The sequence below is a fragment of the Ursus arctos genome, unplaced genomic scaffold (genome assembly GCF_023065955.2).
Source record: "Ursus arctos isolate Adak ecotype North America unplaced genomic scaffold, UrsArc2.0 scaffold_7, whole genome shotgun sequence".
Taxonomy (NCBI): domain Eukaryota; kingdom Metazoa; phylum Chordata; class Mammalia; order Carnivora; family Ursidae; genus Ursus; species Ursus arctos.
Genome location: NW_026623089.1, coordinates 20378074 through 20397637, shown reverse-complemented (window position 1 = coordinate 20397637; position 19564 = coordinate 20378074).

Below are 19564 nucleotides of genomic sequence, written 5' to 3'. Positions count from 1 at the left end.
TATCTATGAGAAAGAACCTACCTGGGAATTTTCACTCTATAAATCCCAGACTCATTATCCATAATGCTGAGCTAAACAGCCTTGACCAATCAACATTAGTGTCATCTTGGCTTCAGGAGTAGAGGGAGTGCTTTGCTTCCACAGTCTAACCACAGTGCACTTGGTCCTGTGCCAGGTGCTCTATTTAAAGTTCCCCAAACCCCAATGATTCTGAACATGAATACATGCATTGAGCTGCCATAATCACTAATGACTAAAGGTAAATAAGAGGAAATGAGAGTGTTAAAGATATCTGACCCAATTTTGGATCCTGGCCAGATGTTCAAGGAGTGCCAACTGCTTTCGACACAGGTCACACCTGCTTAATTAACAGTAATAAGAGCTTTTGGAAGATCACAGGGAAATTAGTTACAGATAAATGAACTAGCAATTCTGTCACAACCAGAAAAGGGACAGGATGGTATTTAATAACATGATCACAAGTGGAATTACAGGTTAATGACCTTGCATTTTATAATTTAATGGGGCACACACAGTACCAGGCTGAAAGTAAATGGATTGTCAAATACAAATGTATACACTGGCATTTTATAAATAAATAATTATAGCACTAATTGCAATTAAATTGCTGTATTTTACTATGGTCTAGTAATTAAGTCACGAGTGGCTTACGGCCTGGTTCTTGCCTGAACTGGCAACAAATAAAACTATTTGATTCAGCAAAAGCAGTTCTGAATATACTCTCAAACTTTTATAAAGGAATGGAGGCATATGAGATCCCAACTACCCCAATTTATAAAAATTAGGATTGTTTCTTCCCCCCACCTCTTGCCTTCTTGATGACTATTTACAAAGGAAAACAATACCACAGTGAATTGGATAAGCCCCAACCCCTTTTGCATCTCAAGAAATGCTGTAAATCCTTAGTCTTCTTCTGAAATGAATTTTCCTCCTAAAGATGATCTAAGAGCTCCTCTAAGATTATCTAATTTCACCATCCAGTACTCAAGAATTAGTACTGGATGGATAACACCTTTGTCAGAAATGCCACAGCAATTGTGAGCTCTGGTTGTGTGTCATGGGATTCCTTTGGATCACTTGCCCCACTCTGTGCTCCCATTATAACATGTTAGCCATGCTATAGCATTATTTTCCCCACATTTCAGTCATCCATTCATGTGTCTACTTATGTGGTTTCCTGAGGACAGGACCATGATCTTATTTATTTTAGTGTCTTCCAACTGTGAGAGTTTCTGTAGATACAGACATGTAAATTAAAACCCTGCCCTCAAATTAAATACAGTACATTTGCTAAAAACTATATCCACATAAAGATAAAATCACTTTTTGTAGACACTACATTGAAAACCACGTGAGCATTACAATCTTCACCATGATGACATAAGTACTATTATTATCCCTACTTTATATATGAGGAAACTGAGGTACAAAGAGATTAGGAAACTCCCAAGATTTCTCTCCTAGAAAATGACAGAGTCAGGTTTCTGTCTCAGGCCAAATGGCTCCAGAGCCTGCACACTTAATTACCACAATATGTAACTTGAGAAATACTATAGACTTAAAGGAGATAAAGGTTACTGGTCTTTATGCATTAGGGAAACTGAAGATACTGTCAGAGCAGAAGTCAACAATATCTTAAAGGGTGAGAGGAATCAGATGGAAAAAGAAAAATTGATGAGTGTCCTGAATAAAGAAAGTCAGGACAGGGGCAAAAGTGAACATGGTGTGGCTAGAGCAAAGGATTCAGGTGGAACATATGAAAAATAACATCTACAGAGTTGAAATGGGGAGGACTTTGCTATTCATGGTAATGAAACCTTCAGATATTCCTGGCATCTGATATTTGTAGCCAGAGACCTCTGGTCACCCAACACATCTATAAGTGAGATTTCCTGACTAACGAGCCATTGAAGCAAAAACATTTTATTTCTCCCAAAGCTTGTCATATGACCGTTCAAGTAAGGTCCAAACAACAGCAGCAAATAGATAAACTCTGCCTTCTCTTTTTATGCCCAGCCATACACAGTAAGTCTCCAAAGGCCAGACTGGCAGACACTGGAAGCTGCTTACTTTCTTCTTTACAAGATTTCACTGGTGCTTGACATGTCAATGCCCCACTCATACGGTTGAGGCCCCAAGCCTTGGATAAACAAGGAAGGGAAATGTTTAAGCAGTCACCTCATTTGTCAGTGTTATTGTCTATCTACATTGGCCCAAAATGTTGGGAACAAAAGTTGTTTCATGCATCACTAATTAACAAGATATTTTATTAAATTAAGGTAGTGAGTGACAGGGATGCTTTTGGACCTATCAGTCAGGAGTGAGGTTCTGCTTGAAGAAAACAAGATGGACCCTGTCTTGTAGGTTACCAGTTAAGTTGCTGTCTCTGCAAGGACTGGATTTCTGGATTAGTCTACGATCAGATCAGATTCTGCCTTGCTGATACAGGCTTTCATCTAATGCAATCCCAATCCTTTATGCTCAGCCTGATTCATTGAGAACAGCTCCCTACAGAGTAGGCCCTGACCTTCAGGAAGGCTCTGGGCAAATTTCTCTTAGAGTCAATTTCTTGAGAAAAAAAAAAAAGTCAGAGAAAGAGTTCTGTAGAGATGATTGAAGATGGGGTTACTTGGGAATCATAGCTACAGGAATATTTTTAACTACTTCAGATTAATGTTACCACCAATTATACTAACGATAATAGCAAAGTTATTATATTGACAATTATTACCATCTTTTTAAATCGTAACAATCTCTAGAAGAGAACTAGAGCTATTGGGACTCTTGCCATGCTTTGGAACTGTTAGTCCTCCTTCCTAAGTTGATTATCAGAGGACAAGCAGTTTGACCTCAAAGCGGTTGGAAAGTATTTGAGAGGAACTTTAGCTACCTGGTACATATGCACCTAATGGAAGCTTCCCCCTACCTCTAGCTTCTGCAGAGTGATGATTGTAACATATATCCCCTCTTGGCTCACTCCATTACCTTAATTATATGAGGGATAGATAATCTGAGTTAGGGTGGACTATCCATAAACTGACTATTTCTTGGTTTGGAAAGTTGAGCAAAGGCAATGGGACTCCCAGGTTGGGAATTTGAATCAGGACACAAAAGAGAATTTCAGATGGTGCAGTTTTACAGTCCTGTGATTTTGAGGTTGTAGCTACTATTACTGTCTGATAATGGACACAGAGATATGAAGGAGTAGAATCTAGGAAAAAGCAAATGAGAAGAAATAGAGCGGAAAGAGATCTACTGACAGAAGACAAAAATTGGTGAGATTAAGAGAGCACCACATAGTAAAACTGTTCTTCTAGAGATTTCCTTCCTCATCCTCCTGAGTTCTTGCGTGTAGCTCTTCTCAGATTGTCCTGAGAACTCTTTGTAGACATACAATGGCTTTGACCAGTTTTATCTGAACTTGTCTTCCTTGTCACCAAAGTAGACCTAACTTGAAGAGAAACCCTATGTTCACTTAGCAAGCAAAAAGCTAGAGAAGCCAACTAAACACAAAGGTGATTTCCCTAAATTTTTACTTTATACTGGTTGATGCTGTGAGAATGATCCAGAGAAACTATAAGGAAAAGTATCTGTAACATCTGGGAGATTCATGAGGAAGCCATTTTGAATCTAGCTACACTCAGGAAAGACACAGTGCATCTTCCTCTACACTGACTGACTGTGTTATCCTGGGCTAGCTAGGTCACTTCTCTGACACTTTGTTTTCATAAATGTGAAATGGAGATAGGAATATCCAGATAGACTAAATACGATAGTATCTATACAGCTTCCAATATAATTCTTGTCAGGAAGTAGAAAAATTTAGCCCCTCTCATTGGACAATTTGCGGAATGTGGACTGAATTTTAGTCTCCGTATTCTCCCTTAGCAATGTGCTCTTGTGTATGATACAACTGCATGAGAGTCCTGAATATGTGATATTTAGTAGATGGTATTTTTCGTCAGGCTGTTGCGAGTGACGTGTAACAGGAAAACAACATAGGTCCATTTAAGGAAGTTCAAACTAACATTTCCCCTAGAGAATATATATATATGAGTTGAAATGAAAATTAAAAAAAAAAGAATCATAAAGGATTTCAGCTAGCTAGAAAAACCAATACAGTTTAGTGAGTTGTCAAAAGAACCAATCACAACTCATTGGTTATAACAGAAAGTGGTTTGTACTTACCTATTTTAATTTTTTTTAACCTGATAACTGACCAAATTCACCCTAAGTACCAAATCAGAAGTAGGTTGACATGGAAAGAAAACATATCCCATACTTTCAAAAGATAAGTCACCAGTCAAGAAACAGTTGATCTCTGTATGATGTAGAGGACACAATTCAAAATGACATTAAATGGGAGGAAAAGGCTTGTCTAATTTTATGAACCTGAAGGATAAATTTTGCTGACAGATTTATGGGCTATAACCAACTGAAGTCCTTCTGTTGAAATGCTCACTTGTTTCCTTTGAAGACAGGAAAATCAGTTAATCTTAAGGCCCTTCAGATGATCTTTCCTTAGGATTTGATGAACTTTAAATCTGAGAGGAATTTATTCAATCTGACTTAAAGCTACAGATGGTAGTGGTCTGAGGACTTGAGTGGTAGCAGCTCTAAAAGTGACACAGACCTTCCCAAATGGTGTTTTACATGGAGGACAGAAAGCCTGAAATAATTAATACGGTCCCAATTAGAAATGGGACGGAGGTAGTATTTGCAATCCCTGATCCCCTTTGAGGGGTCCACCTCATAAAATTGCTAAGCAACTCAAACTTCAGAACACTGTGACAACTGCTTAGTTACCCTGTGTTCTTTTCACAATTTTTAGGAGAGGTAGAAATAAAAGAACTCAGAACCATATAATTCTCATCCTCAAAGCAAGGGAATATGACAGGTAAAAAGAGTACCTTAAGTAAACACTGAAAATTGGTTAAAAAGTACCATCTGAAAGACAATTCAGAAGAAATGCTTTTATATCCAGGGTTGGCAGGTCTCAAATCTGTGTTTAAAAGTTTCAGAGTTAGCAAGTTCCAGAAAAAAAACTTCAATTTAGTATTGACAGTAATGGGGTGAAAAAAAGAACTTTTTTAAAGTTCCACTAAACAGTTACCTTAGTCTTATTCTCTCTTCCTCTTTGTAATTTTTCTACTTCAAACTTCTAAAAAAAATGTTTAGGCACAATAAAGAAAAATAGGAATAAGATTCTTATGACATAAGTCTGAAAAGGTTTAGCAAATTGCCTGACACTAAGCTCTCAACAAAATGTTCCTCCCTTCTTCCTCACATAGGGCATCTTGTATCCTCTCTTTGCGAGTTTCCTACTGAGTCAGGTAGAAGGGAAATGGCTAACTGCCCAAAGACAGGGCAGTGGATTCTTGAAGTCTCTGATAGAAACCTCTTCCCTCAATATGAAAGGGCAACATTATCATCTGGGTAGTAAGGAGAAATCGCAGCTAACTCTCTCTCAGGACCAGTCTTACGTACAGGCAGGGAGTGGTGCCTGCAACTGATGATTGCACATGTTCTGCACCAGGCAAAAGGTAGTGATTATCTAGAACTAAACAGTACACTAATTTTTACTCCAAGGGACAAGGTACTTTTCTGAAATAAATAAATAAATACACATATACACACACACATATGTAATTAAAATGGAATGAAAGTATCTACTATGGTAAGGCTGAGATAAGGAATAAATTAGATGATGATGGGAAAATATTAGTGTAGTTGTTAGCACTTAAGTATATATTAAGTGAGAAAATACTTAGTTATTAACATCTCCACGTGAATCAGTATCCCAGGTCCGTTTGCTGTACAAGAGGAGGTTTCTGGGGAAACTGGAGCCCACTGATGAAGAAAGAGAACACTGGATACATGAAAAAGAGGCAGGGATTCCCAGGTACAAACTGCTAAATTTTGTAGATTTCTACAAGTCACCAAAAATGTAGCATTCTTTAAAATAATAATAAAATTAGCCATTTGGCATACATTCATTCTCCTATTCTCTCAAATGTGTGCTGAAATGAAAATATTGCAAAGTCCACTGTAGTGCTCAGAATATGGGGTACCGGGAGCTACATGATGGATAAGAGAAATTTCCAAACTGGAAAGAATAAAGATAAAAGCTCTAGCATCATTCTTGATAGGGAAAAAAACTAAGGAAAAGAAACAGGAAGACAGAGAGAAAGCATCTAGTCCTGAGGGCAATTCTCTGGCATTTAGCTCTGAGCATCAAGGCAATCAGAATGTACTGAGAGCTTGTAAACAGCCCATGTATGTTTCTGTTTTCAAATACCTGCCTACAGTTCTCCAGGCTATGAGACTTTAGAGATTCTAGGAAGTGAAATAGTGGTAGGACTTCCAGAGCTTGGAGTCACACTGCCTGAGTTTGAACACTGCACTGAACCTTTATCAGCACTGTGACCTGGAGAGACACTCAACCTCTTTAAGCTCCAGCTTCTTTCTCTTAGAGAGAAACAAGTAATACTGTTCACATAGTAGGACATGAGGATTTTAATGGGATGGTGCATATTAAATCCTAAGCCAAGGACTGGACATATGATAAGCACAAAATTAAACTTTTTTAAACTTTAATAGTTATATAATTTATTATTATAATTATTTCATCAACCTTACCTGACCTCATTAAGCAACATGTAGAGATATTGTAAATAGCCATATATTGGAGAATACTAAAAGAGTGCCTTTAGTGTAAACCAGACTCTATCCTTATTAGCCCAGCTAAACCTTCAGGTTTAGTCAGGTTAACAGAGCCCCAGTGCCTCAAAAACAAACAGCAACAACAACAAAATCTAAGTCTAATAAAAGATACAGAGATTTTAAAAATAAGAAATACTTATTTGCATCCAGAAATATGTATTCCCCATTGTTTTGCCACATACACCCCTAAACCCGTCAAAGGAACATCTCCAAATAGAATCCCCCCTGTACTGATCCAAAGAATAAACAGAAATCCTTTTCAGTATCAGGAGAAAAAAAAAGATTCCAGAGTATGTAAAATTAAACATCCCTTTCCTAGACATTCAATCAGCCATTTCTCCAAGAATCTCTGTTTTCTTTCAGTGAGGAGTGTTACTTCAAGGTCAAAATATGGTTGATTGGAATGCATATTGCTACTGAGTTGTTCATTCCTTTAGATATTTTTAGTGGATAAAATGAGGAGAGATACATACATGCATGCATTAATAAAGAGATAGTGACAAATTTATATTGAAACTTTCAAATTCAAAACTATAAATGATCAATAGGTCCTTTATACCAATCCATATTTTCCCCTTTTCTTCCGCTTTCAGAGTTCCCTCTTCTGTTATTTTTGTTTTAAAAAAAGTCGGGGAGGGGGATTGTTTTCCAGAATGTCCTTAATCTGTTCACCTCTCTACCTGTATTCTGGACCTTTTCTTTCTTTGTTTATATTGTGCCTAACCTGCCCAATTTGGGGTCCAACACTTTCCTCTTCTTTGTGGGGCCCTGTACTGGGAGTCTGTTGTATTGATTTTGAGGAGGCTACAGGCATGCCCCTCAGCTTTGGTCAATACTGGAGAGGGCGACGCCCTTCCCAGTTTTAGCTGCTATTCCTAAATAGACTTTCTGTTCTTTCCAGGCAATACCTGTTGGGTATTTTAGGGTGCTCCTAGTTTCATGTTAGTATTAATGGCAGTTCTGATGTCTCTTTCTTCATACACAGACACCAGTGGATGTTTATGATTACTAATCATATATTGTGTTTGTAATTAGCTCTTGTATTTTGGAGTTTGTGGGGTAACTTCACCATCTGGTTTGGTGGTATATGTTAATGGATTTTGGTTTTGCTATCTAGCTTTTCTGTCTAGTTTCCGTGAAGATCCAGAGAGATTGAAAAATGTCATTTCCACATTTCCAGAATCCTTATCATTAAAGTCTCCAGCCAATCTCCCTTTTAAATTATTGTTTTAATAAACTTATTTTAGAGTAGTTTGCAATTTACAGAAGATTTGTAAAACAGTTCAAAGAGTTCCCAAATAAGCCCTTTAAAAAACTGATCTTTAGTCTTCAGTTTGATGAGCTTGGATAATTGTAGATAAAATGTATAATTGTATACCACCCAAATTATGTGGTTTACATCTTGTTAGCACTGTCTCTCTTGCTGGCACATTGTCCCTTGCCTTCTCCCTTACTCACTCGATGAAACATGTTGCCATACTGTGAAGTGTTCTATGGAGAGGCCCACAAGGCCTCTGGCCAACATCTCCTGAAAAACTAAATCCTGCCAACTAAGAAGGAGATCCTTCACAGTTAAGCCTTGAACTGACTATAGCTTTCTGAAACAAAACAAAACAAAAACTAGAGCTCAAGGACTCAGCTAAGCCACACTTAGATTCTTGACCCATAGAAAATATGGAATGACATTTTTGTTTTAAGCCTCTATTTTTTGGGGCAATTTGTTATGCAGGCAATAAATAACTAACACATGGAGCCAACTCTGCTAACAGCTCAGGATACAGTAGTAATTGCCATGGTCCCTGCTTTCATGGCACTCATGTTCAGGGCTCCTGGTGATTCTATAGGAACCCATGGCCCAGGGCTCCCCAATTTTCTTCTGTGAATGAAGTATCTCTCTCTCTCTCTCTCTCTCTCTCTCTCTCTCTCACACACACACACACACACACACACACACACACACACACACAGCTAAATAAGAGGATAAAGCATCCTCTCACCAAAAGCTTGCATTTTTCAAATAGGCTGGGAGAAAAGTTTCTACATGCACTCACTGCCTGTTTGACATCCCCTTCCTGGTTAATATTCATAGAAACTTGCAGGAATCCCTGTTAATACCCAGATTGGAAATCTCAGAGCCAAGTGCTGTAGCCTTGGGGCCTGATTTGCATCCATGAATATGCAGCAGCACGAGCCCCTTGCTTAGGATTTCTGCCCTTTGTTGGGTGTCAGTATTGTATGTACAGCTGTGAATTTTCCCTTCCTGAACTGAATGTCCAACTCAGGAAATAAAGTCAGAGCTGGAGAGCAGCAGATAGCAGCCATTCTTCCACTTTTTTACTGCAAAAGATCATATTGGCCTCACCAATCCCTAACTTGTTTCCACTTCTAAATTCTGGAAAAGGTGATGTGACTTTGAAGCTTCCTCCAGCCCTAACGTTTGAGTGATAGTGAGTAAACTATTTAACCATAGTCAACAGCTCTGCTAATTTACTCGGAATACTAAAACACAAATAAACAAAAATAAGCAAACAGTGAAATATATGATTATCTTTAAATGACAAATCACTCCTTTCCAGATATTAAAGAGAGATGAAGTTTAATATTTGGTATTTTCAAGTATTATTTTCATTTGATAATATTATCATGTAGATAAGAATCCTTTGAAGTGAACTAAGAAGAATGTTTAGGGCTCCTTTTGCTTTTTTGTGAGAAAGACTCCTCTCATTTCTTAGAAAAGTACTAGTCAAAATGCATCTACTGGAATCACTACCATCTTTTTCATTATCACTATTTTCTTCTTCTTGGATTCCTTCGATGGGAGTGCATGATCTTTAGAATGTAACAAGTGCCTCCTTGGAGAAAAAAGTAGGACTTGGGGACCCAGCCTGGATTTGGTGCTGGCTGAGCTTCATCACCAGGAAATGAGGTATAATTTCTTCCCAGGGCCTTGTTCTCAAAGTGTCACTGTGTGGGCCACTTTGCCAGCAAGCTGAGAAGGTCAATTGGGCATTACGTCTCAGTTCTGTGAGATGCTCAGAACTAAATTTACAGTCAATGGGACATTGCTTTAAAAATGTCAAAGGACATTGAAAAAGACAGTATGCCATTTGGTAAACAGGAGGATCATTGTTACCAGACTCAATGAGAGAAGACTCAATCTAAAAATGGTCTGAAAAAGGGAAACTTCTTTCTCAGAGTACTCAGTGTTCACAAATGTTATCTTAAATTTAGTTACCTGCCCCAGGAGAACATTTGTTATTATCCTTATTTCACAAAGAAAGTGAGGCTCAGAAGTGTTAAATGACTTCCTAAGGTTATGAAGGCAGTAAGTTGAAGATGCAGAGCACAAATCCCTATCTGTTGGATTTTCAATTATGGGCTCTTCCCATCCCACTCTGGTGGCAGAAGAGATGTGCATCTTGGCCTTGGTTCTGTCTCTAACTGGACATCAGCATGACCTTGAGCCATACATCCTGTTTGGTTTCTTCTGTAATGTGGGTAAATGAGTTATTTTTTTCAGGTTTTTGTTTTGTTTTAATTTAAGTAAACTGCACCCAACATGGGGCTTCAACTCACAATCTGAGATCAAGAGTCACACACTCCACTGACTGAGCCAGGCACCCCAAGTAAATGAGTTGTTTAAAGTAGAAAACTCCTGGGGTCTCTTCAGGTAATGAGGTCCTCTCCCTGTGTCCCAAAAGGGTAATGTGGCCCAACAGAAGGATGGAAACTGCAACTGCAGTAGGGGAAGATGGAATAATTGCAAAGGGAATAATTCCAGTTTTCTTTATAAGAGCCTTTCACTCCAGAAAGAACAATGCAGAAGCTCCCAGAAGCGTCCTCCAAACTTGGCTGGCTTACATTTGGCTTTAGACATCTTCAGGCATCAGAAACGTGATGCCTGCTTTAAGTGTGTGTGGGATGGGGAGGGGGCTGGTCTCTTTAGGCATCATGTGATTGACAAGCCCATTCCCCTGGATGGTTAAAAGACTCTAGTTCTGTTCTTAGAGCTATAATTAGTAGCATCACAGCATCACTTCTGACTTGCTTAGACAAGCAATTCTAACACTGCTGGTGCTCAATTTCTTCACCTTCACAGGGGCATGGCACCTGTGTCCTCATTTGGATTTCATGAAATTAAATGGTAAAAATCTGATATAAAACTACTTTGAAGGGATAATATGATCTGGAACATGACTACAACTAGAAGAGGAGATACTTACAATATAAGGAAGCTAAGAAGATGTCAATGACATTTATTTTAATAATTTATGTCTTTTCAATATTAATATTCTGTGTATTTTTTAAATGCAAACATATACACCCCATGGAATACATACTATAATAAATGTATCTACATTTAATAGTGCTTCTCAAGTTTTGCTACAAAATACCTGATTAAGAAACACCTATGGAGGGATGCTTGGGTGGCTCAGTCAGTTAAGTGTCCAACACTTGATTTCAGCTCAGGTCATGATCTCAGGGTCTTGAGATCAAGGCCTGCATTGGGCTCCATGATAAGTGTGGAACCTGCTAAGAGTCTCTCTCTCTCTCCCCCTCTGCCTCCCCTCCACTTTCTCCCTCTCTCTCTCTCAAAAAAAAAAAAGTTAATTAAAAAAAGAAAGAAACACCTATGGAATTAATTTTTAAATCAGAATCTTGGGTCCCACCTCAAACTTATTGAATTAGAATCAAAATTTCATGGTATGGAGTTCATAGAAAACTGCTTTTTCAACCCATTTCCCCAATATTTGATTATTAGTTCTCCAAACCACATTGTGAGAAATGCTACACTATCTCCTAATCTATATATTGAAATTGCCAGCTGTAACTAGGTATTTTCGGTGTTTCCACTTATGCTGGGTCCTTAGAAAAGCTCTGAAATATGTCATGTGAGGGTTAGGAGATGCTGCCCTTGTGTTGAAATACAGGTTTGTCAGAAGCAGATTACAGAGATGGTGGTAGTAATTGGCATTCAATGAGCTTCCAGACACTACCACAGAGGTAGATGTGGTAGAGAATGATAAACTAATTCAGAATGCCTATGGGTTCTCTTTCTCCTCTGGTTTTCAAGAAGTGCAAAGCTGTTTCTTCATCTGAAAATGAAGCTCGAAATGAATCTTAAAAAAATAAAAATTTTAAAACAAAGCCTCAAGTAAGATCAATTCTCCTCCCCATCCTCATGTTCATTTCTAACAAATAAAATGCCCCCTTCCATTTTCTGCTGCAATAAGCATCACAGAGGCAAAGAATAATCTGAATGCATCTGCTGAGTTTCTAATACTTTCCTCAATGTGCTTTCTTGGGCTTAACTCAAGGTATGCAAAGGAAGAGTAATAGTTCCATGTATAACAGGAGCAGGAGTCAAGCTAAGTTAATCAAAGAATACCAATAACTGGCCTAGTAAAGCCTTCTTCATTACTTTGTCTGCAGAACCAGGGCTAGCCCCATAGGTGAGACCTGAACATTTGGTTTGGAACAGTCTCCAGAACATCAGATCTTCTCCAAAAGCAGTAAGGAAATACAGTTACTAAGAACAAAGACTCTAGAATCATACTTTCTAGAACTGATGCCCTCCTTGACCAACGATTTGCTATTTGGGTGACCATGGACAAGTAAGCTTTGTTTCCTCCTCTGTAATAGAGCCTTTATAAATTGTAATTTGGATGATTTTAATAGGAACAGTGGTTAACAACACTTATTAATTAGTTTAGTTGAAATAAAGGAAGATGGTGACACCTTTGTGAATTTCAAAGAAGCATGTGTCTTTTTTCCAGGATTAGCTGTCTTAAACCAAAGGTTTAAATGAAGAAGTTATGGGTCCTTCATCCAATTACAGAATATCTCAACCTGAACATTTTATTTTTTTTCAAATATATCTAGTAAAGTATATGTCACACATATGAAAATTCCCTAAATGTGATTGGACACTAACTGCAGACTCAAGGCTTATACAGAGAGAATATACAATTTGCATCAAGTCCTGTGTTAAGACATGCTAACCTAGGGCAAAAAAAATGCTTCCTTGACATTAACTCATTTAATTTGTATGAACATCTTTTGGGTAGATATCACTACCCATTTTTATAGGTGAGAAAATGAGGTTTAGAGAGAGAAAATAAAGTCCCCAGTCATTTTCCTAATGGGGTCAAATTGAATTTGAACACACAGTTATTTCACCATCACAATATACTTTACTAAACATGAGAACAGGCACACACATACCTCCAAAGGGTAGCAGTTGAGAGAAAAGGAAGGCAAACAACTACCAAGTGCTGTCTGCAGATGGTAAATGAGAAGTGATAGCTGAATTATTTTTTGGCAATGCTAAATGATGGTGTCTTCCTCTTCTCAATATCACTACTGAACAGACAAAGGGAAATTCTTTGATGATGAATTCAGTGCAGGTGCCTGCTGAGCTCTGGGCACTGACATTGGCTTGTCTGCTCTCTTGATCTAGAAGGACTAGGCATGGAGGAGGGTCCATCATGATAATGACATCAAGGTTAAGTAAGCACATCCCATTTCACTGCTGGCAGATACTCACTGGAGGTGTGAGTTTGGTTGTGTGAGAACAATTGGCTTTCCCTGATAGTGAGGGAACACAAATTAGATTCTCCTGAAGAGGTTTGAAAGGATTAATGCCTTTAAGCCAGGCCACAGTATGCATGCATGAACACACTCCTCACCTTCTTTCTACTAAGATTTTGTGTTCATCTGTGAATCAGAGCCTGGCCTCATGAACAACTCGAGCCCCTGCTTGATATGTTTTACTCACTAGTGTTTTATAAATAATATTTGCCAAGTTAGTACATTCCGATAGCTAAGGGAGAAAAGTAAAGCAAAAGGTCTTGGTCCTCTGTCTATCCTTTATCCACTCAGTTTATGTTTTTCTCCATAGTTGAACCACTGCTGTTACTTTTTCGGTACCCTTTGTAAAAGGCAGCATATACCATAATATTATGCACCTTATTCTTTCATGTAACTGTCTTAGAGAATATTTTTCAGTACGTGAAGAGTTTTGTTTTTTTTTTAACAAAATGTCTTACAAAATGCTTATTGTAACATTTAGATAAACCATAATTTATTTAACAAGATCCTGTGGATAAAAATGTTGACTATTTTTAGTCTTTGGGTATTACCAACAATGCTGCAGTTAATAACCTTGCACACTATCATTTAGGTAGGAGAAAATCATGAGTAAAGAATAGATGCGTCTGTTATTTGTAAAAATATTGACAATATCTTTTCAAATGGAAAAATAATCAAAATTAGGAAATACATCCACAAGTGGTCATCTAGATAGAGTATACTATCTAGCATAAATATACTCTATTGTTAAGAGAAAAAATATTTTCAAGGTTTTTTTCCTTAGAAATGGAGACAATTCTAAGAAACTAAAGTCTGTATAATCAGCTTAATTTACCCAGAACCTGGCCATCATGAATTCCCTACCCAGACAACTTCAAACATCCCTTATAGACTCAGGTCTGGAATTCAAGACAATTTGCTAACAGGGTGACATTTCCACTGCTCTTCTGTACAAATACATGCTCTGTGTAAAACATGGGGGTTAGATTCCATGTTCCCTCAAGCCCCAGTGGGAGCTAAATTCTGGGAGTTAGCAATATTTCAACCAAAGTATAATACCCAAAGCATATTGGTCTCATGAGAAGTTAAATGATTTTTCTAGAGTTCTAGACTATGAACATTAGCCCTGTTCCCTGATACTACTTATTCTATTTTTCTCTTCTCTTCAATCATCCCAACAGCTGTTGAACACTTTACTTACTAAGGCCCCATGATGTCAAGAATGAATCAAGTTTTCACTTGTCCTCACTTGTGTTAGGAACCTCATACTTGTCCCAAAGTTCCTATCTATTGATGAAATTCAGAGTCTATCAAAAAGCTTCTATAAAATTGGCCAATAATATTAGATATTTGTTTTAACTTTGAATGCACTTCCTGACATATTTTGTGAATTTCCAGAAGCTAAATCAGGAACATAGTCTTCACAGAATAGAACTTTTGTGTCAAAAACACAACTTAGGAGGGGGTTTTTCCACACTATTTTCTATTCTTTTGTGGTGTGTGTGTGTTTGTTTTGGTGAGGGGTTATTTTTGTTGAACTTACTTCTTCTGACAAATTTTTTTGCCTTTAACCATAAAACATTTTGTGTCACCCATGGCCAATTAAATTCCTTGATATAATAAACCACACACACACACACAACATTAAATCTTCTAAATATCATGGAGGTTTTTTTTTCCCTCTATTTACTTATGTTCTTATTTTAGCTATGTCAGCTCTCACTAACTTGATCATTAGTTTCAGACCATTACCACACATTACTAGAACAATAATGTATTTACCGTGTTTAATGCTTTATTTTCTGAAGAACTGAGGTATCTTCTAGTATATACTCTGTAAAGAACTTTCTTTAAAAACTTCTGTATTTCAGATATTCCAAATAAAAATTGCCATAGTTTTTTATTTTCATTTTTCCTAGATACACAAATTTGAGATGACAGTATCTACTCCACTCAAATACTCTTTAAAGTGTTCCATTGTTAGTTGACCTCCATAGTTTCAAATAAAAGGTCAGGGATTTTTAAGTCATTGTTCATTTAAGGAGTCATTTTTTTTTTAATTATATTATGTTAGTCACCATACAGTATATCCCTGGTTTCTGATGTAAAGTTCAATGATTCATTAGTTGCATATAATACCCAGTGCACCATGCAATATGTGCCCTCCTTACTACCCATCATCAGTCTATCCCATTCCCCAATCCACCTCCCCTCTGAAGCCCTCAGTTTGTTTCTCAGAGTCCATAGTCTCTCATACTTCATTCCCCCTTCCGATTACCCGCCCTTTACTAATCCCTTTCGTCCCCTACCGATCTTCCTACTTCTTATGTTCCAAAGATGAGAGAAATCATATGATAATTGTCTTTCTCTGCTTGACTTATTTCACTTAGCATTATCTCCTCCAGTGCCATCCATGTTGCAGCAAATGTTGAGAATTCATTCTTTCTGATAGCTGAGTAATATTCCATTGTATATATGGACCACAACTTCTTAATCCAGTCATCTCTTGAAGGGCATCTCGGTTCCTTCCACGATTTAGCTATTGTGGACAATGCTGCTATGAACATTGGGGTGCATATGGCCCTTCTCTTCACTACGTCTTTGGGGTAAATACCAAGTAGTGCAATGGCTGGGCCATAGGGTAGCTCAATTTTTAACTTTTTAAGGGACCTCCACACTGTTTTCCAGAGTGGCTGTAACAACTTGCATTCCCACCAACAATGTAGGAGGGATCCCCTTTCTCCACATCCTCTCCAGCAATTGCTGTTTCTTGCCTTGTCAATTTTTGCCATTCTAACTGGCGTAAGGTGGTATCTTAGTGTGGTTTTGATTTGAATTTCCCGAATGGCTAATGATTTTGAACATGTTTTCCTGTATCTGTTAGCCATTTGTATGTCATCATTGGAAAAGTGTCTGTTCATATCTTCTGCCCATTTTATGATTTGTTTATTTGTTTCTTGCATATTGAGTTTGAGAAGTTCTTTGTAGATCTTGGATACCAGTCTTTTATCTGTAGCATCATTTGCAAATATATTCTCCCATTTCGTGTGCTGCCTCTTAGTTTTTTTGAATGTTTCCTTGGCTGTGCAGAAGCTTTTTATCTTGATGAAGTCCCACAAGTTCATTTTATCTTTTGTTTCTCTTGCCTTTGGAGATGTGTCATGAAACAGGTTGCTTTGGCCGATGTCATAGAGGTTGCTGCCTATGTTCTCCTCTAGGATTTTGATGGATTACTGTCTCACATCGAGGTCTTTCATACATTTGGAGTTTATCTTTGTGTATGGTGTGAGAAAGTAGTCAAGTTTCATTCTTTTGCATGTAGCTGTCCAATTTTCCCAGCACCATTTATTGAAGAGACTGTCTTTTTTCCACCGGATGTTTTTTCCTGCTTTATCAAAGATTAGTTGCCGAAAGAGCCGAGGGTCCATTTCTGGGTTCTCTATTCTGTTCCAAGGTCTATGTGTCTGTTTTTGTGCCAGTATCATGCTGTCTTTGTGATCACAGCTTTGTAGTATAGCTTGAAATCTGGCATTGTGATGCCCCCAGCTTTGTTTTTCCTTTTCAACAGTTCCTTGGCGATTTGGGGCCTATTGTGGTTCCATACAAATTTAAGGACTATTTGTTCCAGTTCCTTGAAAAATGTCCTAGGTATTTTGTCGGGATAGCATTGAAAGTGTAGATTGCTCTGGGTAGCATGGACATTTTAATTATGTTAATTCTTCTGATCCATGAGCATGGAATATTTTTCCATCTTTTTGTGTCTTCCTCAATGTCTTTCAAGAGTGATTTATAGTTTCTAGAATATAAATCCTCTATGTCCCTCGTTAATTCCAAGGTAACGTATGGTTTTTGGTGCTATTGTAAATGGGATGGATTCCCTAATTTCTCTTTCTTCAGTCTCATTATTCGTGTATAGAAATGCAACTGATTTCTGAGCATTGATTTTGTATCGCACCACATTACTGAATTGCTCTATAACTTCTAATAGTTTGGGAGTGGATTCTTTTGGGCTTTCCATATAGAGTATCATGTCATCTGCGAAGAGAGACATTTTGACTTCTTCTTTGCCGATTTGGATACCTTTTATCCCTTTTTGTTGTCTGATTACTGTTGCAAGGACTTCTAGTATTATGTTGAACAATAGTGGCGAGAGTGGGCATCCTTGTCGTGTTCCTGATCTTAAGGGAAAGGCTTCTAGCTTTTCCCCATTGAGAATGATATTTGCTGTAGGCTTTTCATACATGGTTTTTATGAGACTGAGGAATGTACCCTCTATCCCTACACTCTGAAGGGTTTTAATCAGGAAAGGATGCTGTATTTTGTCAAATGCTTTTTCTGCATCTATTGAGAGAATCATGATTTTTGAATTTTTCTTTCTGGATAAAATCTAAAACACTGATAGATTTGTGAATGTTGAACCACGCTTGCATCCCAGGGATGAATCCCACTTGGTCATGATGGATAATCCTTTTAATGTACTGTTGGATTCTATTAGCCTGGATCTTGTTGAGGATTTTGGCGTCCATATTCATTAGGGAAATCTGTCTGTAATTCTCCTTTTTGATGGTGTCTTTGCCTGGCTTGGGGATCAAGGTAATATTGGCCTCATAGAATGAGTTTGGTAGCTTTCCTTCTGTTTCTATTTTTTTGAAATAGCTTTAGGAGAATAGGTATTATTTCTTCTTTGAATGTTTGGTAGAATTCCCCAGGAAAACCGTCCGGGCCTGGAGTTTTGTTTTTGGAAGGTTGTGTATCACTGACTCAATTTCTTCATAATTAATTGCCCTGTTTAAAACATCAATTTCTTCCTGTTTCAGTCTTGGTAGTTTATAGGTTTCCAGGAAGGCCTCCATCTCTTCCAGATTGCTTAATTTATTGGAATAAAGCTGTTGATAAAAGTTTCTAATAATTCTTCCAATTTCATTGGTGTTGGTTGTGACCTCTCCTTTTTCATTCATAATTTTATTAATTTGGGTCCTTTCTCTATTCTTTTGGATAAGTCTTGCCAGTGGTCTGTCAATTTTATTGATTCTCCCAAAGAACCAGCTTCTAGTTCTATTGATCTGCTCTACTGTACTCCTGGTTTCTAATTCATTGATTTCTGCTCTAATCTTGGTCAACTTCTTCCTCGTGCGTGGATTAGGCCTGTCCCTCTGTTGCTGTTCCAGCTTCTTGAGGTGAGAATATAAAAATTACATTTTAGATTTTTCTATTCTTTTGAGTGAGGCTTGGATGGCTATGTATTTCCCCCTTAGGACTGCCTTTGCAGTATCCCATAGGTTTTGGACTGTTGTGTTTTCATTCTCCTTGGTCTCTATAAATTGTTTAAATTGATTTTTGATTTCCTGGTTTATCGAGTCATTCCTGAGCAGGATGGTTCTTAGTCTCCAAGTGTTTGAGTTTCTTCCAAATTTTTCCTTGTGGTTGAGTTCCAATTTCAAGGCATTGTGCTCTGACAATATGCAGGGAAAAATTTCAGTCTTTTGGTATCGGTTGAGACCTGTTTTGTGTCCCAGAACATGGCCTATTCTTGAGAATGTTCCATGGTCATTAGAATAGAATGAGTATTCTTTGGTTCTGGGGTGTAGTGTTCTATATATATCTATGAGGTCCAACTCATCGAGTATGGCATTCAAAGCTCTTGTTTCTATGTCAATTTTTTGCATGGGTGTTCTGTCTATTTCTGATAGTGGAGTGTTGAGGTCCCCTACTACTAACGTATTTTTATCTATAGTCTCTTTTTTCTGGTTAAGAGTTGGCTTGTGTATCTTGCTGCTCCCCTGTTGGGGGCATATAGATTTATAATTGTCATATCCACTTGTTGGATACATCCTTTAAGAATAATATAGTGCCCTTCTGTGTCTCTAACTATAGTCTTTAGTTTAAAATCCAATCTGTCTGATATGAGAATTGCTACCCCAGTTTTCTTTTGAGGTCTATTGGCGTGAAAGATGGTATTCCATCCCTTTACTTTCAGTCCGAATGCATCTTTAGGTTCAGAATGAGTCTCTTGTAGACAGCAAATGGATGGGTCATGTCTTTTTATCCAATCAGCAACCCTGTGTCATTATGGGAGCATTTAGGCCATTCACATTGAGACTAAATATTGAGAGATATGATTTTAATGATACCATGTTGCCAGTACAGTCTTTGTTTCTATTGATTGTGACTTTCTGTTCTGTATCACTCTTGGGGCCTTTTTACCTTTATAGAACCCCCTTTAATATCT